At 40.5% G+C, this 27,149-nt stretch overlaps 1 protein-coding gene across 4 annotated transcripts in view; it reads right to left on the minus strand.

The window, feature by feature from the left end:
- Window positions 1–26,474, minus strand: part of grin2db (glutamate receptor, ionotropic, N-methyl D-aspartate 2D, b) — a 92,223-nt gene extending 65,749 nt beyond the window's left edge. For 3 of the 4 annotated variants that reach the window (XM_081597208.1, XM_008431540.3, XM_008431538.3), the window contains exon 1: window positions 25,799–26,474. The gene's annotated coding sequence lies outside the window, so the exon portion shown is untranslated. Of the gene's footprint in view, window positions 1–24,407; window positions 25,779–25,798 lie in introns of those variants that run through there. The other variant, XM_081597207.1, reaches the window with a different exon arrangement.
- Between the last annotated feature and the right edge of the window lie 675 nt (window positions 26,475–27,149).

A 27,149-nucleotide genomic window follows, 5' to 3' on the forward strand; every position in this document is an offset into this window, starting at 1 on the left:
TCTTTTCATCTGTGTCAAGTTTCTCGGTTCTGGTCCACATTACCTCCGCATCCCATTTTTGGTGTGAATTGAGCCTCATTTAGCGCTTCAGGACTAAAGTGTATTTTCCTTATGTGCAGCTCCATGTACTTGGGGTGAAAACAACCACAAAGCAGAAAGCACAATGAAGCACATCAAGGAGAACGTTATTGTAGATAATGATTGTGGTAGCTCATCATATAACAGCAGACAAAATCTTTCCAAAAAGAAGTTTCTGCGGCTCCAAGCAGCTTGAATCCGTCAGATCTGCGTGGTAGAGGTTTTTTTTTTCATCCACAAACTATATAGCTATTTTCTGCTGAAGAAAATGAAACAAAAAAAGGTTTTTTTTTCTGCTATAATTCCTGCCTGTTGCATGAACAAAAGCTGTGCAACTTCCTGAGCAGCAGGTGGGAATGAGAGGATAAAGAGACTGAGCCATGCAAGATTACAGTTCAGGAAGACTGAACACAATTGAAGTTACATCGAGGTCAATTTAACGCTCAAAGGGTTGTGTTCCACGTGATAAATGTCTAATTATGTAAAATAAAAATAGAGATTTGGTTTTAGGAGTTAAATGTCAAAGAGGCAGTTCTGCAGATATTAGAAATGAGAAAATGTCATGTAAATCTTAAAGGTCTTGCTCAGCAGGACTGATTAACTTTTTTGTGGAAAATAAAACAGCAGACAAATATAACAAACATACATCCATCCATCCATTTTCTTCCGCTTATCCGGGGTCGGGTCGCGGGGGCAGCAGCTTCAGAAGGGAGGCCCAGACTTCCCTCTCCCCAGCCACTTCTTCCAGCTCCTCCGGGGGAATCCCAAGGCGTTCCCAGGCCAGCCGAGAGACGTAATCCCTCCAGCGTGTCCTGGGTCTTCCCAGGACACGCTGGGTCCTCCCGGTGGGACGTGCCCGGAACACCTCACCAGGGAGGCGTCCAGGAGGCATCCTTACCAGATGCCCGAGCCACCTCAACTGGCTCCTCTCGACGTGGAGGAGCAGCGGCTCTACTCTGAGTCCCTCCCGGATGACCGAGCTTCTCACCCTATCTCTAAGGGAGAGCCCAGCCACCCTGCGGAGGAAACCCATTTCGTACCCGTGATCTCGTTCTTTCGGTCATGACCATAGATGAGGGTGGGAACGTAGATCGACCGGTAAATCGAGAGCTTCGCTTTTTGGCTCAGCTCTCTCTTCACCACGACGGACCGGTACAGCGCCCGCTTCACAGTAGACGCTGCCCCAATCCGCCTGTCAATCTCCCGCTCCCTTCTTCCCTCATTCGTGAACAAGATCCCCAGATACTTAAACTCCTCCACTTGAGGCAGGACGACCCCCCTGACCCGGAGAAGGCACTCAACCCTTTTCCGGCTCAAGACCATGGCCTCGGATTTGGAGGCACTGAGCCTCATTCCGGCCGCTTCACACTCGGCTGCGAACCGCTCCAATGAGAGCTGCAGATCACGTTCCGATGAAGCCAACAGGACCACATCATCCGCAAAAAGCAGAGATGCGATCCTAAGGCCACCAAAACGGATCCCCTCAACACCTCGGCTGCGCCTAGAAATTCTGTCCATAAAAGTAATGAACAGAATCGGTGACAAAGGGCAGCCTTGGTGGAGTCCAACTTTCACCAGAAACGAGCCCGACTTACTGCCGGCAATGCGGACCAGACTCTGACACCGGTCATACAGGGACCTGACAGCCTGTATCAAGGGGCCCGGTACCCCATACTCCCGGAGTACCCCCATATATATATATATATATATATATATAACAATGCAAGTTTAATGTTAGATGTTAGAGCAGCATTTAGATGGGCTTTTGATTTGTATTCCTTCTTTCATAACACAATAGATTAAGGCTACTGCAATAAAATTTAAATCTTGCAATATTTTAAAGTATTAAGTATTCATACACATTTCTTTACATTTTCTTATATAAAATCCTCAAACTCCAGAAATTGAGAATTTATTGGACAGACCAACACAGAGTCACGTATTGTGAAATTGAAACCAAACAAAAGAATCAGTTTTTCATCTTTTTACAGATAAAACAGGAGAAATTTGTTTCCGTCTGAGTCAAAACATTTTATAATCAACATTCCCTGCAATTACAGCTGCAAGTCGTTTGGGGGTATTTTTCAAATTACCAATCAAATCTGACCAGCTTCTCTGTCTTTGCTGAAGAGCAGAATTCCCACGGCATGATGCTGCCACATCCAACTGTTACATTATACTTCTCCAGAGCTTTTGTTCTTGGAATGTGTTTTTCTTTGTCTTTGTGATGCCGTCTGAGGTCTCCACAAAATAAGCTCCATTTAGACTCGCATTGCGTTACACACTTCTTATCAGGTGACACTGGAAGGCAATTGGTTGCACTAGATTTTATGTAAGTGTATAAAAGCAAATGGCAGTTTGAATATATTGAAGTTTGTGGACAAAAGTGCAAGTTATTACCCTTAATACTCTTGTGTAATGCTGTAAGAATCATTACTACAGTCGGCGTCAGCAGGTTGACCATGTTGTTTCTGAACTGAGGCTTGATTGGGCACATAAATTACAGGTTATTGACCATAACACAGTGTTCCTGCAATAATTACCCCAATACTAGTCTGAGAGAAGGTAATGATGTTTTACTCATGTAAACAAGTCACTTGTCAACATGTTAAACAAGAGTCTGTGTGGAACACAATGGAGGACTTACAGAGCTTCATCAACTGATATCCACAAGCTCTGCACCATTGGCTCTGATGTGTGTGAGAGATTTTTTAAATCAGGGTTTTAAATCAGCTGCTTTGCTCCCTCTGATTTACAAAATAAAAGAAAAAGTAAAAACTTGGAGACCCTTTGGTTAAAAAGCATAAAATAAAGAAGCTCCATGTGGCAGTGGGTCGATTTCTAAACTCTGACTGATCAGAATATATCTCCAAATAATGGCATGTTTAGACGTACAGTGTACAAACGTACGGTATACGGTTGTATACCGTACGTTTAGACGTACGGTATACAACAGTTATTACACAGAAAATATTTTATTTAGAGACTGTACGCAGAGCTTGATATGGACAGGAAGCCTCATCAGTTGTGTTCTCCTCTTACGGCTTATATTTACGCAAAGCTGTTCAGTTTTCTCCAACAATCCAACAAACATGTCCAGCAGATTAATTGGAGGTTTTAAAGACCTCCAATTAAACTAACGCCGAGAAAGGCACTAGATTCACAAATGTCATAGCAAAATGTTCAGTGTTGTGTTGAATGTATAATGGAAGTTAGTTCTACTTCCAAAGCAAGTACGGAGAAATTATATATAAAAAAAATAAATAAATAAAAATTATAATGTCCATCATGTCATAGAGGTGGATTTCTGGGAGAAACTGTTCTTTGTCTTTAATATTTATAGTTGCATTGTTATTTCCCAATTCTATGCTTCTAGTGATTCTCTAAAATAGGATTAACGATTAGTTTAATTTTCATTATTTTCAGCTTTCAACAAGCAAATGTGTTTCCAAATACAAATATGCAAAATGCAAGCTTCCTGTTGGAACCACAGATTTGTGTTCAGAGGTCCCAGTGTAGAACCAGAGCCACCATTGTTAATTGTTCAGAGCTAAAACTACGTGTAGGTACCAGTAACAGGGAGCTATGTTGCTGAATTTTTCTCTTAACAGATAGCTTCGAGCATAAATCATATAGCTCGATTTTGTTATGATTTTTATAAACTGTAAATGGCCTGCTTCATATTACATTCAGTCATTCACACACACATTCCCATGCTGACGGTGGCAAGATACTGCATAGTAGCCCTATCTGCCCCGGGGCAGTCTGACAGAGGGAGGCAGAGTTATAAAGACTTTTCCAGTTCTTGTTAAAAAGACCAGCAAAACATACATCAGTTTAACTGAATGCTAATGCATAATTATCTATGGTGTATATGTTTGTAGAAGTAGGTTAAAGTATTCACATTTTATACTGACCTGTTGTATTTGTTAAAGAGGGGCTTTCATGCAAAATAAACATTTTTGAGCTTTACATTATGTAATAATGCTATTTCCTCATCAAAATCATACCCAGAGTGTTGCTGTGATTCTTTTATGCATGTTCGAATCTCCTGTGGCAGCCACTCAGATGTGCCTTAGTGCCTGCTCCTGCAATGCGTCGCCTATTTCCACAAAGCTCCGTTTTGGAGCTGCAGTCTCCAGCTGAGCTCCCCAGCCCCACGCCGCTCCTCCAGACTAGCAGTTGCAGCACTTAGCAAATACCCGGTGGAACTGTGCATCTGGTTAGCTTGTCATGTAAACTACTTATCAGTGTAATTACTCCTAAGAACAATGTTAAAGCCTTAATGAAGAAAAATTGTTCCGGTCACGTGATGAAGGTGCAGTTTTGGAAAGAGCAAGAGCTTCTTTAAGAGACAAAGGCACAATTTCAAGGTTTTAAATTGTTAAAAAAAAAAAAGGTTGACATATACCGCAATTTTATAACAACATACGGTAACATAGTTATTTAATTGTGTTGCAAAATGGCACTATGTGCCTGGAAAATAAATAACACTGCCCCTTTAAATATAATCCCCATATAATCATTCCATAAAATTATCTTAATTGACTTTATTTGCTGCATTTAAATGCTGCTTATTCCATCCATCAAGTAAGACTAAATGCAAACTATGTACTGTCTTGTTAGTAAGATTATGTATTTAGGTACAATAAAAAACCATTTACAGCAACACCAGCCATGAGACTGACGTTGAGAAACAAAACAAACATGGTACTCTCACAGGAATTTCATTGTTTAAATCAATGACAGAAAACTCTTAATATTCCACAGTAATTGGAAGTTGATATAAACAACAATATTGCACCTGCCTGACTCACTGGTACAAACTGGTTTATTTAATTAAGCAATGCTAAGCAAGTTAAATCACATAAAACTGTTTTGGCTTAAATTAAACAGATTTACAATTGATAGTTAATATATTTATGCATTTTTCTTGAACCATAAAACTAAAAGGAGGATTAGCAATCGTCTGTTTAACGTTCTTGTGTTTAATGTTTCATCGGTTTCTTTAATATCTTGTTACTCAACAAAATATTTTTCTACGATTGATATTTGCCGTCTTGAACACACAAACACAGCGCTGTGATGCAGACTTTTCTGTCTCATGAAAACATTTATTAAAAGGCTCAGTAGCTCCTAATGAAGAAGCCAAAGTTGTTTGATTTGCATTGCATTATTTTTGTAAGTCTACTTTTTATTTAACACTGTGTTTGTCATGAAAAAACCAGAGGAATTCATGTTTGACCATACATTTTCAAAGGAGAATCTTGTTTGCTACACAGCTTGGCATGTTGTGTGAAACTCAAGAGAATGCTATCTTCTTGTTCCAAGAGCTGCTGGGTACAATCAGATTTAGACCCAGCAGAACGTCTTATTTTCTTAGACAATGCTTAGGGAAAAAAATTACTCTCAAACAATATTTGTCAGCTTTGCTGGCATATGCAAAACTATCTGCAGATCTGTTTTGTTTGTGGTATTGGGGAAAAATAATTACTATCTAGTGCCTCCTCCCACAAATTAGTTTTTCTTCTCAGTGAGAAATGCTGTCCAACATGCTGATGTTCCCAGATCGCTTGTTTTAATTAGGCCCCTCTCACAATGGGGGAAGCTTAAAAGAGTTACAATGTTAAAAACCTGAATGTAGATGGTCTCTGGGGGGTGTTTGGAGGGAACCCAGCACACCCTCCAAACCGTGTGAAAGCTCCACCACTGTTTGAAACAAGCAACACATTTCCTTGGACAGACTGTGGTGGGTTATTATTGTGGTGGCAGTGGTGTCAGCTCACCCATGATATGTGGCCTGCACACATCGTCATGTATTGTTCATCAGACAATTTGAAGCAGAACTGGCCTTGTGCCAAGGCTACAACCTCATCACATCCACACGCCGCTGCCAGTGCTTTAACTAATTTATTGTAAGGCTTTTGCAGACATTGCACATGCGCTCCGTCCTGGTTCTACTCTGCCTTCTATGACAAGGATCTCAACGAGCAACAAACAATCTGCAATCTTCACGTTAAGTAGTGCTATAAAGAGAGCCTTTTCACTGGGGGCGTTAGAACTACACATACCTCCGAAAGCTTTCTCGCCACAGCAAACAGAATCGCAGTTTGAAAAACTCTCTGTATTTAATCAGGTTGTCTTTGTCTGATATCAGAATTTCTTTTATGAGCTGAAATATTTCAGCACAAACACATCAAATATGAAAGGGGCAATACTTTTTAACATAAATCTACACGAAAATAGAAATATTCAAACACTCTTCCGTCCGGAAAGTTGACGTTTTTTCCACGTGAAACCGCAAATTCAGCTTCCCATCTGATGGCTGTGAAGGAAACATTTGGCATTTCAAGTTTGTTTGGGGAGGAGATGCAGTCCCACGCTTAATGTGTCATTCGGATATTCAAACAAAAACCTACATCTTCCTTTCAATTGCGCTTTGTTTGCAGACATCCAATTATGTTCAGGCATCGTCAGGAATAAGTCATGCAAATGACACGTAAATAAACAAGCTCTGTTTTTGTTGCTCGGTTGGTTAATGCGAATGTCCTTCCTCTCCTTTCTTCCAGCACTTGGGAAAAATAAACTGTCCTCGCTTCGAGCTCTGAAACACTAAAGCCAATGTTATTACAAGAACCACCAAAGAGACCCAAAACCTGCAGGTACAGCCACTAAGGACAAAATGAAATTGATTCTTGCTGGCAGTGTGATGTTAGGAAACACAATCAGATCACCACTACCTGCTTTGCTGTACATGCTTGAGCATAACGAGGACACGAGGTGACTGAGAAGGAGCAAATCCCAAAAGGATAAAATAAATAAATAAATGTATAAAACGGGTAGAAATCAGTTGCTGGCATCCACGGTTGTCTGCGTCCCCTTTACACCGAGCTCCAGTGGAGGCAGAGCGACAGGCAGTTTTTTGCGCTGCATCGTCTCTGCTGAGGAAACGCGTACGGGGAGAGGGGCTTGTGCGGTTTGGAGTGTGTGCAGTTGCAGAGGTGCAGTGTTCAGCGTTGTGTTTAGCCTCTGTCCAAGCTCTGCTGGTTCATTCCATGCTGTCATGCAGAGTAATGGACCTGTTCCCTGCTGCCTGTGGCACGAGCAGCACTGAATCAGCCGGGGCAGCTTTACACAACAACACAAAACTGCTGAAAAATGATGCATTTTAATATATAGTCCACTAAAACCATTAGAAGGAATTACAGCACCATGCCACAGCGCCTCTAACATCATAGACTGAACTTCTCTCTTTTTATTTGCCCATGTTTATGACTACAGCAGGCTTGACAATACAATTTTTTGTGTGTGTGTGTGTGTGTGCGTGTGTGTGTGTGCGTGTGTGTGTGTGTGTGTGTGTGTGTGTGTGTGTGTGTGCGTGTGTGTGTGCGTGTGTGTGTGTGTGTGACTACACTAAAAGGTAAGATGAAGTGCCAGCACAGTGTGGTCCTCAACACACACAGATGAGTGAATGGCTGCGAGTGTGTGACATGGGGAGTAAGACGACAGTGTATGGGAGTGAGGAACGAGTAGAAGAGTGCAGCTGGAGCTCAATGCTCCTCGTGTTAATTGGCCCATACTTCAATCACAGCCACTGGAGTGTGTCCTCTCTGACGGAACAGATCCTCTTTCTCCCTTTCCCAATCTTTCTCCCTCTCTGTCATGCTACACTTGTTCATCCACTTTTCCTGCATACACACACACACACACACACACACACACACACACGTGCACGGACACGCATGCGGGCACACTCCCTCACTCGCCTAAGTTCAATTTGTGCATTTTCCCCCATCGTTCATCCATTCATTCATTCATTCATATATACAGACACTGCATCACCTCGCTCTGCAGCATCTCAGCCTCACACCTCCTTCCCGTGTTTTCCTCCTTGCTCTTCTTCATTCACTTCTTCCACACAAGTCTTTGTCCTGTGCCTCTTTCACTCCCGACTTCCTCCCATCCCTGCTTCCCTCCCCATCTTGCTTCCCCTCTTTCATTTCTCCCTCCCTATCGCGCTCCTTCTCCCTCTTTGATCCCTGTTGAGTAGAAGAGCCACCAGGCAGGCGAGCGGCTCTTGTTCCCATTGTGCATAGTGTGCAAAGTGATCGGCAAGCGGCACAGCGTGCAGCAGGCAGTTCGGGGCTCTGTGTGCTTCTGCTGCATGGCTGTAAATACCAGTAGTAAAGCTTGCCGCCGCAGCCAGCACCGCTTCCCCCGGACTTGATGGCTGCGGCCATCATAAGCCATTTAAATGACAAACGATGGAGCCATCTATCAAAGCAAGTGGCAATCAAACCAAGCGGGGAAAGGAAATGCACAATATTTTCAAATTACACATGGCACAGGCTAAAAATCAAATTAGAGCCTGATGGTTTTGCTGGGGAAACTTTTATCTCTAGATCATATATATTGAGTATGTGGAAGACAAACTGTGGCTCTCAAATTTAAGAGTACTTCATTTTATTAATACATTTAAAAAAAAAAAAAAAAGAAGAAATCAGAGATTCCGTGTTTTTTTTTTTACATTAATGACACACACTCGCATCATTTCTGGCCATAAACATGCAGTAAAAGACTGGCATTGAATTGTGCTGAGACAGAACGGGACTTCAGCCAACTGTAGTAGTGATGACACCTGACAGTACACCTGAACAGGAAATGTGTCACACACACACACAATTATTTTCATCCCACAATATCTTTGGCTTCACAGTGTCGTCCTAATATTTAAAAACTTGTGCGTGCGTGCGTGCGTGCGCGTATGTGTGTGTGTGTGTGGTACTCGTAGTTTGATTGGATGTGTATGAATGACCAGATAAGGTTTAGAGATGTGGGGTTTTTTAGGTACAGTACAGTGTATGACCAATTAAAGTTTTTATGCAAGAGGCTTTGCTTTGTGGCCTTAACACCAACCTCAACATTTCTTCCTCCTACTTTTTAACAACTGCTTTTATCCGACTCATTTACCTTAACTAATTGGAAATGTTTCTCATTATTTGCATTTCATACTTTCTCCATATTCCTCTTTACAACCGTTCTTCATCCCACACCTCGCTTTCTTCATCCTTTTTATGGCTCCCTCCCATCGTCCCATTCATATTCTCTATTGGTACAACCGCACTGGGTCCTATTCCTTCGTTTCATTCTGACCAATTTTCATCCCCCTCTTCATCCCTCTTTCCCATCATCCACTTTTATCCAACTCTTTTTCCTGATCTTTTTGCTGACCCTCTTCATTCCTCTCCTTTATCTCATCCCTCTTCATAATGTCTTTTTATCCCACCTATGTCCTTTATGGCTCTTTATGACCTCTCATCACACCTTTATTTCTTCTGATGCCTTCTCTAACAGAAATGACTATCATCCCACTCAACCTGCTCATATGTCTTAGTAACCCTTTTTTATCCCAGTCTTCCCTCTTATCCCTCTTTTGACCCCTTTTATCCAACTTATACAACGAATTTTTGACAACCCTCCCTCATCTTCTCTCTCTTTCTTCTTATTCCTCTCTAAATCCTGTAATATTCCCGTCCACCCCTCTCTTCTTTATCTTCTTCATTTATTGTAAGGTTGTTCTGTATTCCATCTGTTTAAAAGTCTTAAGAACATGTAATATGTGATGCTCAAAGTTGCTTCAACAACAGTGAGTTAATTTACTACATAATTCCACCTTATTCAACATCCATTTTATTTATCTATGTTTCCAGCGATCTAAGATTGGGAGTTCTAGAATCGGTAAAAAAAGTTTGTTCACTGAATCAGGACTCTCACTCGGAAAAACACTTAATCTAGTCTTTTTATTATTATTATTATTATTAAATCCAGCAAAGCAACACTGTTGTATGAGCGCTTTACATACAAGCTTGGAAGACACACTTGGCATTATTGCTTGTATTTGCATTGTTCCTGGAAAACAAAAAAGTCAAAAGCACAAAGCTGTTTCTAAGAGGTAGTCTCCAGTTGTCCTTTTTTTTATGTTTTGCAAACCTTTTGCAGGAACAAAATGAAACAGTCACTGTGACATCTCACTTTGGTGTATCTTCACAGCAAACCAGTATTTTATTCTGGCATTTGAAGCCCCTTTTACTTCCATGTGGCCATATAAAATGCCTCCCACTCTGCATGTTCAGGGTATCTATTTTTCTTTTTTTTCTGGTTTACAGTATTCTGATAAGAGACAATGCCAATTAATTAGGCTTCACTTCTTTATGTAGAGATGATTACGCACATTTCTCTCCCTTCTCTTTGGATTGATGGAAATTAATTGAAGAGAAACACTAGAATATTCTGGGTTTTTTTCTCTCAAAAACTTATCACCGTGTCACCGGGAGTCTTTCTAGTATGCCAGACATAAAAACATTGAGTTACCCCTTACTGATGATTATTACTTAAATATTTGACATTATCCATAACTCATCTTTCTAACTCTCGGCATCCAGCTCAGACTATAATTACCCAAGCGGAGATGACAGTGTTTAATTTTGCACCATTACAACTCTGCACTGTCCAGTAATTGCAGTAATGCTCAAGAATGAACTCGTTTGATGCGTTTGGAAAAAATTACCCATTAAAAACGAAACCCGGCTAGTTGTTTCCGTCTGCTTTGATCTGCAGCTCAGGCCTCTTGAACTATTTTACACGTACAGCTGCGTGCGTGCATTATCCTCCAAGCCTCCATCACTCATTTAATCCTCAGGACATCGGTGGCGTGAGCACACACGGACCGCGTGAATAAAATCAATTTGTGTATGAATGATGCACGGGAATATTTCCCTGCTGCTTCTATTTTATCTTCACTCTCCCTTCCCGTCACACACCCGCAGACACAAACACATCCATTCATTCGACATCTACTACAAATGGTTTACTACCTTCGTGAATGTTCTCACATAAATATCAGTAAGGTCAAGCTTTCATGTGGAAAGGTCGCAGTCTGGGAATCATGCAGCAGGGATTGATACAACAGAGTACCATGGTTTTATTTCAGTCGGCCAAACGGGCCTGTACTAATTTGACGTGAGTGAATGAAAACAGCTTTGTAAGGAGGCTTTACAGTTTTCATGCACGCTGCCAATTCTAGAATAAATGCTGCTATGAATCCAGCCAAGGAGCAAGAATATTTAATTTTCTCACTTTGACACCTGACATGGCATACAGTAGAGACTGCAGCACTCCTCCCAGGCCGCCTCCTATGCCGACGGAAAATTGCACCAAATTATCTGCTCAATGTATCTTATTTTCCGTCGTTTTTTTTCCCCCGCAATGCTTTGTTGAAATTTTCTCACAATGCGCAGCCTGAGGGATTATGTTATTAGGTTTATTTTTTAGACAGAATAAATTCCTGCTCAACCTTTTTACAGGCATCCAAAAACTCTTAAGGATTTTGGTATGAGGGGAAACAGCCTCAGTATCGAATCACTACCCATGAGGCTTAGTCATATAGGAAAGGGCCACGCTTTCCATACTCATAACATACAGTGCATGCATGAATCAAATGCTTGGCTGATTTAACAAGCTCTGAGATTGAACACAGAAACAAATTAGATGAAAATGTCTCAGCAGATCTGATGAGCCAGAGGAAGTACATCTCAAAGTAATAAGAATTTATTGGAATCATATGAAAGTACTGAGAAAAAAAAAAAAAAAACCTCAGCCCCTTGCTATGCTCGCCCCGTAGCTGCAAAGTTGCTGCTGTTTCTGCGCTCTGTTTGCATCACAGCTTCCATTAATTCCCTCATTGATTGGCCAGACACTGGGATCACCTAGCCAGATCTAAATCAGTCACTAATTAAAAGAGTGAGATGAAAAGCAGCCGACGGTGCAGCCCTTCAGGACCTATAAGGTGAAACATTCTGTAACAACTCAAAACGAAGCTGCTTAAGACTCTCCCAGCGAGCTCTGCATAGTAATGATTTGCAATCTTATTCTGAGGATAAACAGATTAAACTGGTGGAAAACCTCAGCTGATAACTATTGTGTCTTTGTGCAGCCAGGTGCGCTCACAAACAAGTTGGCATTTAAGTATAGAGGAGGCTGAGTAAAAAAAAAAAAAAAATCCTTCATTTAGACAGATAAAATTAATTTGCTTTTTAATTGACACGTTTTAGAGGAAGAAAAGCTCAGTTGTAACAATAGAGTGGGGTTTCTAAGCTGCATTCGCAGCACATCTGGCCCGGCCCCCGCTCATAATCAAAGGTGTTAGTGACACTTCTGTCAGCCTGTCCTATAAACACTGGTAGATAACTCTGGCACAGTGTACTTCCAAGCTGACAGGATCCCAACAGGAGGAAGAGGATGCTGAGGACTCAGACCAGTGAAGGATTTTTTTTTTCCCCCCCGGATAATTGTCAAGCACATGAGATGGTGAGGGGTTGGTGAAGGGAGGGAAGTCAGCTCCCCTCTGAATCATCCTCACATCACCAAATCAATTAGCTCCTTAATCTTATGATGTTTTTTTTTTCAAAGCAATGAATATTAAATGTTCGCTTTCTTCTTCCTTTACTTTTTTATAACTTGACACACTGAGATGCAGCTTGTCATCAGACAGTCACTGGGCAGCAAGTGACAGCCACAACTTTTTACGCTGATACCGTGCAGAACTTGAATCATGGAAAGCAGGGAAAGAAATAGCTCATGCCAGGAGACACGAGATATTTTTGACAGTTGTGATTTCACTTTTTTAGAGGAAACAACAGCACAAATAGCAGCACTGCTGCTGACAGTTACGTCAAATTAATAACCCGTACAAACAAGCCATTCAGGTTATTAAAAGCAAACCTTTCACTGTTTGTCAGCGTCTAATTTGTCTGTTTACTAAATCAATAAATGATAAATGATCAGGTCTAATGTGATTCATCTGGTCGGCATTAGTAGTTAACTAAGACATGAATGATGATTCAACATTATCAAGCTCCTGAAATTAAACAAAAGGCCAACATCACACTTGAGGATGAAAAGTGATTGCTCACACGCAGTGCGCTCTGATGGAAAAAAAAAAAAAAAGAAAAGAAAAAAACTCTTGAAGAGGCATTTATAATCCCAGAACATTTACAACTTTCGTCACATTAACACCACAAATGTGGTGTAAAGTATGTAGCATCACTGCTCAGTTCATTATCTGGAAATTGAGGGAGTCTGGCACAACAACAACAACAACAAAAAACCATCAAGACATGTCCATCTAGAAAAACTGGCAGGCTGGGTAAGGACGACATTAATCAGAAAAGAAGTCAAAAGGCCCACAGTAAAGAAGCTGCACATATAAAGAGGTCAGGTAGGAGAATCTGTCATTTCACAAATCTGATTTCATGCACAAATAAGAAAAAGCCACTGTTGAAAGGTCATTCAAAGTCCCAACTCATAAGCATTATAGGGAACATAGAAAACAATTAAGTTTATTTGATAGGAACAGACACACAATAGCATATGACTGAATAAAGCAGCAGATGGGATTTTATAAAGAGTATATTTAAGATACTACCAAGTGAAGGAAGATGCTCTGGTTAGTTCGCCAAGATAACAGGACAGCAAGCCTAAACTTACAACCAGAAGTAAGATGAATGGTTTAAATCAAAGCATATTTATATATTCGAATGGCCCAGTCAAAGTCTAGTTGTAAAGCCAATATGGCAATGGGGGGAAATTAATGTTCACAGAAACTATGTATTTGTATAAATGAGCTTGATCTGTTTTACAATCAAAACTGGGCAAAATGTTCAGGGTGAAAGATATGCTCTTTTTCTTTCAGTTCACAATTATGCTACGTTGCATTATTTTGCGATGTGCTATAAAACCTCAATAAAATACACCAACGTTTGTGATCGTTATGTGCCAAAATGGAAGGGAAGAAAAAAAAAGGTGCAGTGTGAATACTTTTGTGAAGCACTGTACGCTGGCAGAGCTGCAAACAGCTGACTTAATATTTGGATGAAGATGAGACGGAACATTCTGTGCCAGCAACTGTTTTCCGTGTTATTTCCCATCACTGCTCAGCGCAAAATATGTGAATGAGTTTTTCTGTTTCCCAAAGTGAGTACCAAGAGCTTACTCATATAACAAAACCCATGCGACGGCTAGCTCCGACTAGATTACGTAACAATCAGCCTGATGAGTGTGATCAGCCCCAGATTAGGATCAGGATCATTTCTTGGCTCATATTTATACATTAATATGAACTGTAATGACACAATTTTCATGCAAATATTTCAAGTAACTAATTAATGCTTCAATGTGAAAAAAGAAGTAGCTCAAATAAAAAAAAATCTTAAACAACTCAATCACAACCAGCATAGGAGTCTATTGTGGTGTTCGGCGTCAGAAAGGCTGTCAGTAATTACAGAGCTACTTTTAGCATCTGATTCACACACAAGAGTCAAGCACAACAAACAAGCCCAGCAACATCTATCTTTATCAGACTGTTTTTCATCTCTGTGCCCCTCCCCACAGCACTCCCTCCTCCCCCCCCCAAAAAAAATAAAACTATCATTCCCAATGTAGAGAACATTCTGTCCAAGTTTCACGCACCTGTTTTGCAGCTGTACCAGCTGCTTACTTTTTGTGTCGTTTTTGAAAGTCTTTTACAGTCAAATTTGAAAGATACGTAATAGAAAACTGCTTCTTCTATTATTTTTAAGAGGGTGTCATTCTACACAGAACCTAAGGGACTTTAACAGTGCCTTACAAAAATATTCATACTTTATAAATTTTGTCATATTATAACCAAAAACATATTTGTAGTTGTGTGATTTTTACATGATTGGCTTCTTAAGCATCTTAGTGATACTTAAGAAGTGGAAGGGAAAAATACGTTTAAAAATACAATTTTGAAAAGTGAGGTATTCATTTGCATTAAGGCCCTTTAGCCAACAATTTGCAGAAGCGCCTTCTGCTGCAATTATAGCTTTAGAAACTATTACTTGTGGTGAATCTCCACTCTAGTCTTCAGTAGCTCAGCAGGCCTAGTTATTGTTGCGTTATTAAAGTGATACATCACTCCACGCCACTAGGAGGAGCCACCAACAAGTAGTAAAACAGCAACGGTAGGAAGAGTAAGAATGATTACATGAAGTTCCAAAACACATGAGGTGCTGTTGTCCTTCATTTAGTTCGTGCCTGATGTGCCAAGTTAAATAAATGCAGTTATTCAATAACGTGTCTTATTTTTCCACACCATTTGCAGGAAGATCCTGAATTATTAGGTCCACCCATCGTTTTAGCCTCTCTGACCAACTTCACTGCAAAAACACAAAATCTTACTAAGTACCTTTGGCCTAGTTTCTATTGCAAATATCTTTGTATTCTTGAAATAAGACAAAACTAACAAGTTTTCAGTAGATATTATCTTATTTTAAGTGAATCATGTCTTTGTTTTTCTAAGTACTAGTTCTACTGACATCATTTAACTCCTAAGACATTTTCCCATGTTATAAATGAAATAGTCTGCCAGTGGACCTCATAATTTTTCATCAAAATTAAGGAATTACTGACTCTAAACAAGCTCCTATATCTTCTTGAAAAGTTTCTCATAAATTAGTTTTGTCTCATTTCAAGTGTGCTAAGATATCTGCACTAGAAACTACTGTTCCTTGTTCCTGCTGGAAAAAAAGCATGCCCCAAAACATGAGGCTGCCAGTACCACATTTCAGAGAAGATCTTGTATGTTAAGAGTGTTAATTTTGCATTTTGCATTCATGTCTAAATCTCTATAATGTTTGCTGTGTCCTCTTGGCTTATGGTAATCTCATGTGTCACGTCACTTTTCTACAGGGGTCAGATTTGTGTCCACAGAATCTCATACCTGAGATTTGGTTCTCTACAGCTTTTCCAGAGTTGCCTCAAACCTTTTGGCTGCTTTTGTTTCCTAAGGGTTTCCTTGCCTGGCTTACAAGCAGCCCTGTCTTGATGGTGTTTCAAGTTGTGCCTAACTCTTTCAGGTGGTAAACTGAATAGTGCCCAGTAAGATGTTAAAAGCTTGAGAGATTGTTTTAAATCTTTACATTTCTCCATAACTGTCTCCCCGAAATTATTTGCTGTGTTATTTGGTTTTCATGATGCTGTTTGTTCACTAATTCAATTCAGTTTATCCATTTAATGCCAATTCACAACTAACATCATCTCAAAGCACTTTGCAAAAAAAATTATTTCAGTTCAATCATATACACATTCCTATTGATCCTAGTTATAAAACAGTACTGCATGCTCAAATTAGTTAGTCAAAGTAGTTTCTATTTAAGGAAACCCAGCAGGTTGCATCATTTATACAGCCAAACAACTGCAAAGAGATGTATAGTGTTTACTAGTGACGTCTGAAGACAGATGACTGCACCAGTCTTTATGTAGAAGAATCGGAGTAAATGAGGGTAAATATGAAACAAGAATGTCTGTTGCCAGCCATGCTGGTGCTCTAAACACAAATCCTTTGTGGTGGACCAGCATGCCGAGTACAAAGAAGTAATGCATCGGCTCGACATTCTCAACCTCAAGCCCTCACTGCTTTACCCTGCGCAGACAATGGGGGCAGACGGCGGCTGAAGCAGCATCGGTAAAAGCATGTTTGGAGTGGCGAAGTTATGTTCTTACTTTTTTCAATTTTCATTCTCAGATTCTGTGCTATTTTACTATAAGCCTCCAAACGCACATACCATGCGTTTTTATACCATACATCACCCTTACATACCAATACCTCTTATCTTGCATAATACATAGATAACCCATCACTTGCATGGCAAGTAAAAACATAGTGAATAATATCCGTTTCATATCATGGAACGTCGAGGGGCCTAAAATAAGCAACGTAATGTTTCACATTCAGGGGCTGAGAGGGGACGTGGTGTTTCTGCAGGAGACACACCTGCGTAGTGACAGGACTTTGCGCATTAAAAGGGGCAAGTTCAGTCATCTGTTTCATTCAAAGTTCAGCGCTAGTGCTAGGGGAGCTGCGATTTTGATTCAAAGCCATGTTCCATTTGAGCCAGAAAACGCTGTAGCTGACTCATCTGGTAGGTTTGCTGTGCAATACTCCTGTTATCTTAGCTAGTGCCTGTGCACCAAATAGGGATGATGAACAGTTCATATCCAGGTTTTTTACCTCCATTCCAGATACTGAAACATACCACATAATTGCAGTAGGTTGAGTTTTATTTTGTTAGAAATGCTGAATTAGACAGATCCTTTTCCAGGTTGTATTCCTTTAGAAATTCTGCCAAATTATTAACTTGCACTGCAGCAGAATTATCAGACCCATGGAGGTCTATATTTCCAGATTTAAAAAAAAAATCATTTTCTCTTTTTCTGTATGTCAATCATCGTTATCCTAGAATACTTTTCTTTCTCTTAGATAACAGTTTAATCCCTAATATACAGTCAGCCCACCATCATAGCATTGTCATTTCACATTATGCTCCCTCATCATTAGATATACATTTCCCCACTTACAGACTTTCTCTAAAACTATGGAGATTCAACTCACATTTACTAGCTAATGTTCCTTTGTAGATTCCTTAAGATCGACTATAGTTATTTTGTTGAAATTAATAACACCCCAGATGTGTCCAGAGTCATTTTACGGGAATCCTTCAAGGCATATCTAACAGGTCACATGATCTACTACAAAATTCATCTCAGAAAATTCACTATGTTCCGATAACTAGAACTAACAGAACAGCTCTTGGAAATCAATGGCAATTATTCTAATAAACCAGGCCACACACTAAAAGTTTCTGCAACTTCAATCTGAATAAGATCTTTTAACTGCAAATAAGGCAGAACTGCAATTGTTCAAATCTAGACAATGAAATTTTGAGTCGGGGGACAAAGCTGGAAATTCCTTGCCCAGGGAACTACAGCTGCCATCGGATGTTACTCTTACTGATCCAAAACAGATAAATGAAAATCTGATTGTCATGGTTAATATGCTCAACACTATTGAATCTCCAGAAAAGATTAGGAGTTGGCGGAAAATTCAGCCAGCCCGACTTCTTCAACTGAGGGTATGAACGCTCTCAGTGCTTTACAAAGAAGCAAATCGCCAGATCCTGACAGATTCACAGTCCTAAGTGATTTTTTTAACCTGTGTGAGATTTCTCTGTTTATGCTCCAATTTTGCACAATCGGAATTTTAGACCATCAATGGTGGACGCAGCTTTTCAAGTTTAATCTAATGCCATGAGCTCTACTAACAATTACTACCTTCATGTCCTTCATTGACCTTTCAAACAAACTTAATCTCACCTCTCCCAACTTTTTAGTTTTTTTTCAAATATGTCACTGTGTCCAGAAAATCAATACTGAATTCTCAAATCTCCCCACACAGACTTTGTTAGATATTGATGAACCCCAATCAGAAAAAAAAATTATATTTCCCATCTTTTTTGTGTCTTGGGGTGTACTATCCCAGTCTTCCCCCAACAAACAAAGATGTTATGGCAGCAGGATCTAGAGCTAAAACTTGAAGAAGACCAATGGGACAACATTCTTACATAGGTACACAACTCCCCTATCTGTGCCCGACATCGGCTAATCCAGTCCAAATTCATACGCAGCATCTACTGCACCAATCGCAGATTCTCAAAAATCTATTCCAATGTTTTAGATACTTGTAATAGGAGTAGCCAGTCCAGTACACCAATACACATTTTAGCCATGTCCAAAATGGATACACTTTTGGTCTAAAGTACTTCATACCCTTCGCATGGCGTACAGTTTTGAGGCTGATACGCACACCCTCTCTGCTCTTTTCTGTATTCCACAAACCAACACTTTATTAGAAGTACAGCGTGGTATGGCTTTCTATACGCTACTGGCCAGGCACTTAATTCTGCTCAACTAGAAACACAAGTTGATGGGTCAAGGAAGTCCTGTTTAGCATAAAGTTGGAGAGGCTGAAGTTTTCTCTAAAACATTTTCTGTGGAAATTTGATAGAACCTGGATTGCCTTGCGACACAGTGGCGCGGCACGGAGGAGTCTGGAGGAGGTTCTTTCTTCTGGAGCAAATTTATTACTTTAATGTTGCTTGGCTTATATTTATTAAAATGCTTTAACAATTTTCATTAATGACTAATAAATGATTTTTCACCGGTCAGATTTTATGGTGCCTCCCTGACCATTTGGTGCCCTTTGTGCAGTACATTATGCATGTGGAGCAAAACGTCAGACTTTCTTGTTTTGTTTGCAAATAAATTTAAGAACCATGTGTCATTTTTGTTACACTTCATTATTATGCAGCACTTTGTTCTGTTGAGTGATAGAAAATAAAAATACACTGAAGTCTTTGTAATGTGAGAAAATGTAGAAAAGTTCAAGAAAAGAACATTTTTGCAAGGCACACATCATTTAATTAATTCCTTTGACGATTTCCCTGAGGGAAAGAAGTTTCCTTTCTATCTATCTATTTATCTATCTATGATGCTGCAGCATGCAACACAAGTAAGACCCACAGATGCACGAGATGCATGACAACCCATCTCAATACGACATGTCACGTGAGCTCCAGGCATTCGCTTGTAGTTTTTATAAATGCCCCCGTTTCCACTTTTTAATAACCACTTATGGTGTCATTTCCTGCCCCATCCATTATCATGAGTGACCGCACATGTCAGGCACAACGCAAAACATTCCAGAACATCTTTTCAACCTCGTTCATTACTTTTCTTAATTCTGATTTCCCCCTTGTGTGTGGGTGTGTCAGTGTCACTGCGGTGTGAACACACGGTACACATGGTGTGTGGGGGTGTGTGTATGCGTGTGTGTGTGCGTCCCACGGGGTTGGTCCCAAGGTCTTCTCTCATCCAAAATGTTGAGTTGTGTGTGTTTCTGTGAAGTATTCATTGTGCAAATCTTGCTCTTGTTGAGTGAGTGCTTGTGCCTGTCTGCATACCCATGGGTTTTCCCCTGAATGTACTTTCTATGAGTTTGTGTGACTGTCTGTTGCATGCAGTCATGAGAAGCTCTGTGCCTTAGCTGCTTCCAGACTTTTATTCCCAAAACACGCCGCAGGGCTTTGGCTCTGGTTCGTGCGGGTGCAATTGTGCGTGTGTGTGTGTGTGTGTGCACCTGTTTGATTGTAAGTGTGGGTAGGAACTGCTTGCTAAATTGTCCCTTGGTGTTGTGTTTGATTGTGCCTTTGTGTGTGATTTTGTTTATCAGTCTATCTGCCAGAGTGTCCAATTACTTGTCTCTGTCTATCTCCACTTGTTTGTTAAGAGACTTCCTGTCACTTTATTTTAGTTTTTGTTTTGATGTCTTTGTTACTCCTGGTCCAAAGGTGGAGTAAATTTAGAGCAGAGGTGTTATCTTAGCGTTGCTCTACGATAGCAGCTGACAGGTGCAGAATAGGATGCCAAGCTTAGCTTATGCTTGAATTTCCATAAACTTTAATATCTGATAATTGCAGTGTTGTTTCACACATTCTGCGAAAAATCTGATACTTTAAGCCGTTTCAGTAAGTGAATGGGTTCTGTAACAATAGGGCGATAAACTAATCAACAGAGAAGGTAATTTAAATGTTATTTCTGTTATTTCTGTTTAATCTTTAGTTTCTGTTTTGATGATGTTCTAACACAACAATTTTCTTCAGGAGATTAATAATCTACCCATCTGATTTTGAGAGGGACGTTTCTATGGCTTTTTATCATGATTATTAGAAATGCACTGAGAAACTGGTATTTGATCAAAACAGGATGGTTTTCATCTAGACTGGCCCTAACTGGTGACTGCATGTGTAAACACACCATACTAGTTGTTATGCTGACAACAATACTTTAGTGTGGCAATTGCAACTAAGAAAAAGATTATATTTTCAGAATCAGGAATTTCTTTGAGATATTTATTCATGCAGCAAAAGAGCCAGAGAGAGCAAGACCTTCATCAGATAACAGGAAGGCTGAACATTGTGCAGGAAACTTACTGTGTTTATCATTTTTGGCATTTCCACATTTGTCTGTCATGGAATATGCTGGATTTACCTTCACAATGTGTAAAGTTTTTGTGAATGCACAAAAAGTGAGAATTTGCTCTTTTAGAAATGCTAATAGTACTAACCATGTTAAACACTAATAACTTAAAGAAACTTTACAAAATTATATAATAGTCATTGTTCCTTCATTTCACAATAGTAAAACCCTATCTTGAAAAAAATCCAGCCCCCAGTTTGACAGCTACGCTATGAAGCTTACCGGAAATTTCATGCCCTTCATACAACCATTCCTCACTGCGAAGAGAGAAGCTCCAACTTTAGCTGCTCAACATTTGGATGACCAACACAGACTGAACAACTTTGTTCACTTCATCTGCTGCCGATGCTAAACTACAAGCATAGGCAGACTAAGATTCAAAAGCAGAAGAGAAACTTGACATCATCGCTCACAACTCCTCCTTTCGTTCGCTGATTGGCCAGGATGAAACGCATCCTGAGTACTCAAGCTCAATAGGAGAAGTCCCAAATGGAAAATTGCAAATTAAGGCAACAGGCAGGTCAATAAAACCCTATTTTACAACAACTGCAAACAACACTCAATAAGACTGTAAAAAGAAATTCTGAATACTGTTCTTATATTTCTGATTTTTGAATCGTAATTAGTCAAAATCAGTATTTGTAGGCCCGTTCCTTGAAAGAAAAAACATTCTGATCTGTATATCTGAAATGAGTCTGTCTCTATTTGGTCTAATTAGTAAAGGCACTTCAAGTTGTCACTGGAAACAGCAGTGACAAAACTCATAAGAGGAAATTATAGGTACCTTGCCTGATAAGCTGGGAACTATCAGATAAAATTGAAATTAAAACATGTGAATTCATTAATTTCCATCTGATTTCTTAATATTCTATCCTATAATCCAAATATGGGCTTCAGTAAATATAATGTTCTCAGGCCTTGCCCAGGGATTATAGACAGTAATCAGCACAAAGATAAATGACCACCGACAGGTTAGCTTTCTGCTCTAAAAATTTACAGTACGGTATTTCTATTCATTTCTATTTAAGGCTTTGCCACTGTCTACTTTGAATTTGAACACTGACTCTAAATTATGTAAAAAATAATGTGAAAAAAACAATATATATTTTTTTATTCTCTTATTTTAGTCTCGAAGTGCAAACAAAGGAAACATGTCTTACACAAAAATTTATATAGAATGATAATTTCAATACAGACCTAAATGTTTGCATCTTCAAACTGTTAACCTCAAAACTGTCTGAAGGTTTGTCACAATTAGATCCTTTTGCAAAACAAGAAATCCTGAACTAATCTCTTGAGCTTAATCTCAAGAGACGCAACAGTTTCAAACACTCACTCAAAACCACTAAAGGGTTTTCCATAACTTACTAATCCTGCCATTTAAACAACGTTTAATGGCAGAGAAAGTGATGGCTGCAGGAAGTATAATGGATTAATGCCCTATTTCCTCCAGTTACTGCACACTCCCTGTCAGCTGTTTGAAAGGAGGCTTCTACACTTTGCATTCACTAGCAAGTAATACAAATTCATCTGTTTCTACTGTTAATAAACAAGAATACCAAAAGGGCTGAAACTAAAGAAGTGAAACCTCTCACCTCCTTGAGTCAACTCTGTATCTAAATAACAAGTGCAGCTACAGCACCACATCTGTAAAGCAGCTAACATTATAATTACAAATATCAACGTGTACTATGACACACATTTTGGCATAAACTGTCTCTTTTCTGTTTTGTTTTCATTCTTTTGAGAAACACTTTGAAATTTTTACTTAAGGTTATCGTAACGTGACTCCAAAACAAAACAGAGGGTGAGAAGCTCACTTGGTTTCCAGAATATGTGCAAAATAAACTCTCAGACTCCCAAACCAACAATTCTCTCTGCCCAAAAGGAACTGCATTATCAAAAGACATATAAGGAAACCACCAAGACTCCCTAGTTCTAGAGGCAAATTGGGAGATTATTCTTGTGTAGCATAATGGTGCAACAGGCATGTAAATTTTTTTTTTTATAAATAATTTAAACTCCAAACTCTTCGCAACTTCACCAAGTCAAACAAGACATGCTGCAAATGTTGAATGATTACTTTTCCATTAATAATTTTTAAATGCTTATAACTCACCTTTACTTTACTGCTCTACTGCTGAATGTATTTGCACATTTTCTTTTATACCATCAAGATTTTATCGTTTTACATGAATTTCATTAGTAAGTTCATTATTACTTTGCTGTGTCATTGTTTGCCTCTTTCATTTGAATAATTTAATCATTTTAATCGTTTCTGCCACCATTTTTTTCACAGCAGATAAATAATGATGACTGAATTTGATTTGTTTTTAATAACCAGACATTCAGTTTGTGGTAATGTAGAAATAATGAACCAGGAAAGACCTGACATGAAAGATGCTGCAGAATTGTGGATATCTGGCAAACTAATTATCTCAGCTTTAACTGCACGACTGCACACACACGGTTCTTCCTCAGAAGGCTCTCTGCCTTGGTCTTATAACTGTCAGCTCTTTAACTTTTAATTTTACGTGCAAAATACTGTTGCATTGACTGTCGGAAGGCATTGAGCGAGTTTGGGCAATAAAAACCTTAAAAGTGCTATCGGCAATTAAGACTTTGGTCGTGGATAACAGCCTGCCAATCTGTGTCCCCAGCTGCTTTCAAAGGAGGGCAGTCTTTTCCAAAATGATGCGGATTTATTTAATGAGTTCAAGTGAGAGATGGTATCAGAGGAAATAGAAGATTTGTGGTTAAAGAGTTTGACATCTGTTGCTGTGTCTTCCAAGCAAACTGCAGGGAAATAATTGCTGAAAAACATTCTTGTCACACAACTCCTCACTACCAACTCCATAGTTCCAACAGTCTGCAGAAGAGTCCAGAGATGCACCCTGGGAGAAGAAAGTACTGTAATCACTCCAAAACAGCCGCCTCTGATCTCGTTAAAGGCTAATTGATGTTCTATGTTAACGAGCTTTACCTTAATTAGTGGTATTAAAAGAACACTGGGTGGCACGTGTAGCTAGGGAAAAAAGTGGGGGTTCTGGTGGGCTGCAGGATTGAGGTAACAACCCACTAATGTTGCATCAAACACAAGATGAAAGAGCTGGGAGGTGGAAGAGTAAACCAGTGCAGAGGAAGTCACAGGTTGCAGGGGTGAAGAAAAAGATGGAAAAGTCTGAGGCGAGAAGAGGCAGGGGTATTGGCAGAAGAAAAGAAACAAGCAAATGAGGGGAAGGAGAGTTGACGGGGGGAGGACTGGGCTGTAAGCTCGAGGCTTTTCTGAGCTGAAGTCAAAGAATCAATGGGATGAAATTGATGACGAGCGTGGAGTTGGAGCAAACAAGCTCACAAATGTTGACTCTGTTCCTTACATTTCTCCAACCTTTGCGATCCAATTCCAATCAGCTTTCTTTTGCCCTCATCATCATGCCTGCCGTCCACATCCTCGTTCTCCTCACACCTTCAGACTGATTGTCTCCTCTCACCTCAACTTCCCGCCACCCCCCTCTCACAACAGCTGGTACAGTACAGATCTCTGGGCGACCGTTCAGCAGAGAAGGGACACTGAAGGCAACACTTCAGGGGCAGCAGTGCATGCAGTACACTGCTGCAGTATGCCTGCATGTGCTTACAATCTCAAAAAGGGGGTTTGTGAGGGGAAATAATGGTCTGAACAGATCATACGGGAGGGAAGCGGAGAATGCAACTCAGAAAGAAATGAAGGAAATAAAAACACATTTGTTTCAATTACAAATGCATCCAACGGGCCTCTCGGTGCAGGCCTATAAATTTGACATTGTCACTCTCAAGCACTGCAGTAAATCCGTGAGTAGAAACACTGTGCCTCTCCATTTTACAGGTCAACATCATCATGTTCTCCCTTGGTGGTCTTTACAGTCCAAAACCCCCTTCTTCTTCTTCTTCTTTTCTTATACGAGAAAATAAAATAAAATCACCCTTGTTTTTTGGCAAGGAAAACTTATTCTGGACAACCAAATTATGTAAAATCTCTGTGTCTCTCTCTCTCCCACACACACACACAAACACACAGACTCCTGGTAAAATAAATAAAGCGTCGGTTCAAGCTGTCTGAAGATTCTTCGGTGGCAACAGAGGGGATAACCGTGGGCCGCCATACGCCCAAATATTCAGTGTATCGGGATATAAATAGATCAAGAGGGTGGGAAAACTGATCGGCAATCTTGCAGTGGCTTTTTAAAACGAAGTACACGTTCACGCACCAACACTAAGCACGCATGTGGCGAAAACAAGCATCAATTAAAACCTCCGCAGCAAAGTGAAGCATGAAAACTGTTGCCAGTTTTTCCTCTTAAACTGAACATAAACTCTGTCTTTTTTTTTTCTTTTTTACCAAACATTTCCCGAAAGACAGGATCGGTGCAGCCTCAAGGTTCTTTGGTGTGCATGATTAATTGAACTGCCGGTAAACTGTGTGCGTGAGCGTCTATCCCATCTGCGCCTGTGAGTTTTTCGGGCGCAGCAATGACAGAGGGGTCAAAGCCCCGGCGCGCCGGCCGCTTCCAACCTCCATCTCTCCATCAGAAGCGTCCCTACACACGAATGCCGACATCCGACTGCTCATTTATTCCATGTCTCAATGACGCGCAGCATCCTCTTGCTGCCCGAACCGCAATTAATCCAAAGCAGCAGCAGCAGCATCAGCAGCAGAGGGTCTGTGTGCGTGTTTGGAGCAAAAATGCGCACTGCAAATCTGAACCGGATCAAACAAAAATGTACTTACTGAATTTCACCAGCCTTTCCCCCCTCTCTTCCTGCGTCCCTCCATCCTTTTTCACATCCTTGCTTTTTGAGGTATCCGTTTTGCGGGTGTCCCCCACCACCACCGCCGCCGCCTCCGCCGCCACACACGCGCGCACACGCACACTGACACGCACGCTGTGAAAATATATATCTGTATAAATATATATGTTCTACATGTATTCAATTTCTCCCGATCTCTCTTCACCTCTCTCGCTCCCTCTCTCCTCTCTCTCACATGCACTCTCTCCAGCTCTCCCTCTTTCCCTCTTCTTTTGTTAAAATTCAGTATATGCGCCCCGTCACCTAGCAACCGTCAACCTCCCTCTCTCCCCCTGTATCTCTCTCCTCCTCCCCCCTCCTCCCTCCCTGCCTCTCCATCTCAGGCGACACGTGTTGAATGCTAAACTTAGCGGTCCGGAATAAAATTAATAAAGGGATAGGACGCGCGCTCTATCTCCCCTCCTTTCTCAGTCTTCCTCCTCGTATCATAATGCAATATAAATATTTACTAGAACCACTCAGCCCTCTCATGCCCCCTTCCCTAGCTTCGCTCCGCATTTTCCCCCCTCCTTCCCTCTCTCTCTCGTCCTCCATCCATTCATCCATCACTAGCTCCCTCCCTACATCCCTCCCTCGCCGTCCTGCTTTTTTTTTTTTTTTTTACCCCCCTCTTTTTTACCGCTGCCTCCTATCGCCTCTTTCTGCTTCTCCAAGCAAAACGGAGGCGCCACACCAGCGTCTGTGGATCCACATGTGAGTGTCACCCAGGCAGATGCCTGGTGCGTCTTAGCATGGAGAGGTGCAGCTTCATAGTCTTGCTTGTGTGCGCCTGTGCATGTGGATGGATGAATGGAGCAGCATGTAACTAGCGTGCCGTGCGTGCGCAGCTTGCAGTCAGCGCAGGGGACATGCAGTGTTTCGGAGCTGCAGTTCAGATTCTTAATTCTGATGTTTTGGCTGCAGAGTTTCAAATAAATTCAACCTAACTTTTCGTGTCTGTCTGGTGAGAGAAATGCAACAGGAGGTCTATTGCTTGCAGTGTGGTTTTTTTTGCTTCTTTTAATCCAATAATCTAAAGTAGAAGAAGTTGTGTTTGGTCTGAGATGTAGAAACTGTTATTCGTCTGCATCAGTGGTTTTCAGAATACAAATTTTGACTTTGATTTTGCAAGGTATGGTTGACTTAAATATTATTTTACCAACATGGTTTTTTTTCTGCTTAAAGAATCATTTTTGGAGTGCAGCCAGAGTCCTGACTAGAACTTGACAGAATCTGTGGCCAAACTTTATGCTGATGGTAAGGAGGCCTCCAAACATCCAGAAACAGCTGAC

Source organism: Poecilia reticulata, chromosome 16 (assembly GCF_904066995.2).
Source record: "Poecilia reticulata chromosome 16, P_reticulata-male-v2, whole genome shotgun sequence".
Lineage (NCBI taxonomy): Eukaryota > Metazoa > Chordata > Actinopteri > Cyprinodontiformes > Poeciliidae > Poecilia > Poecilia reticulata.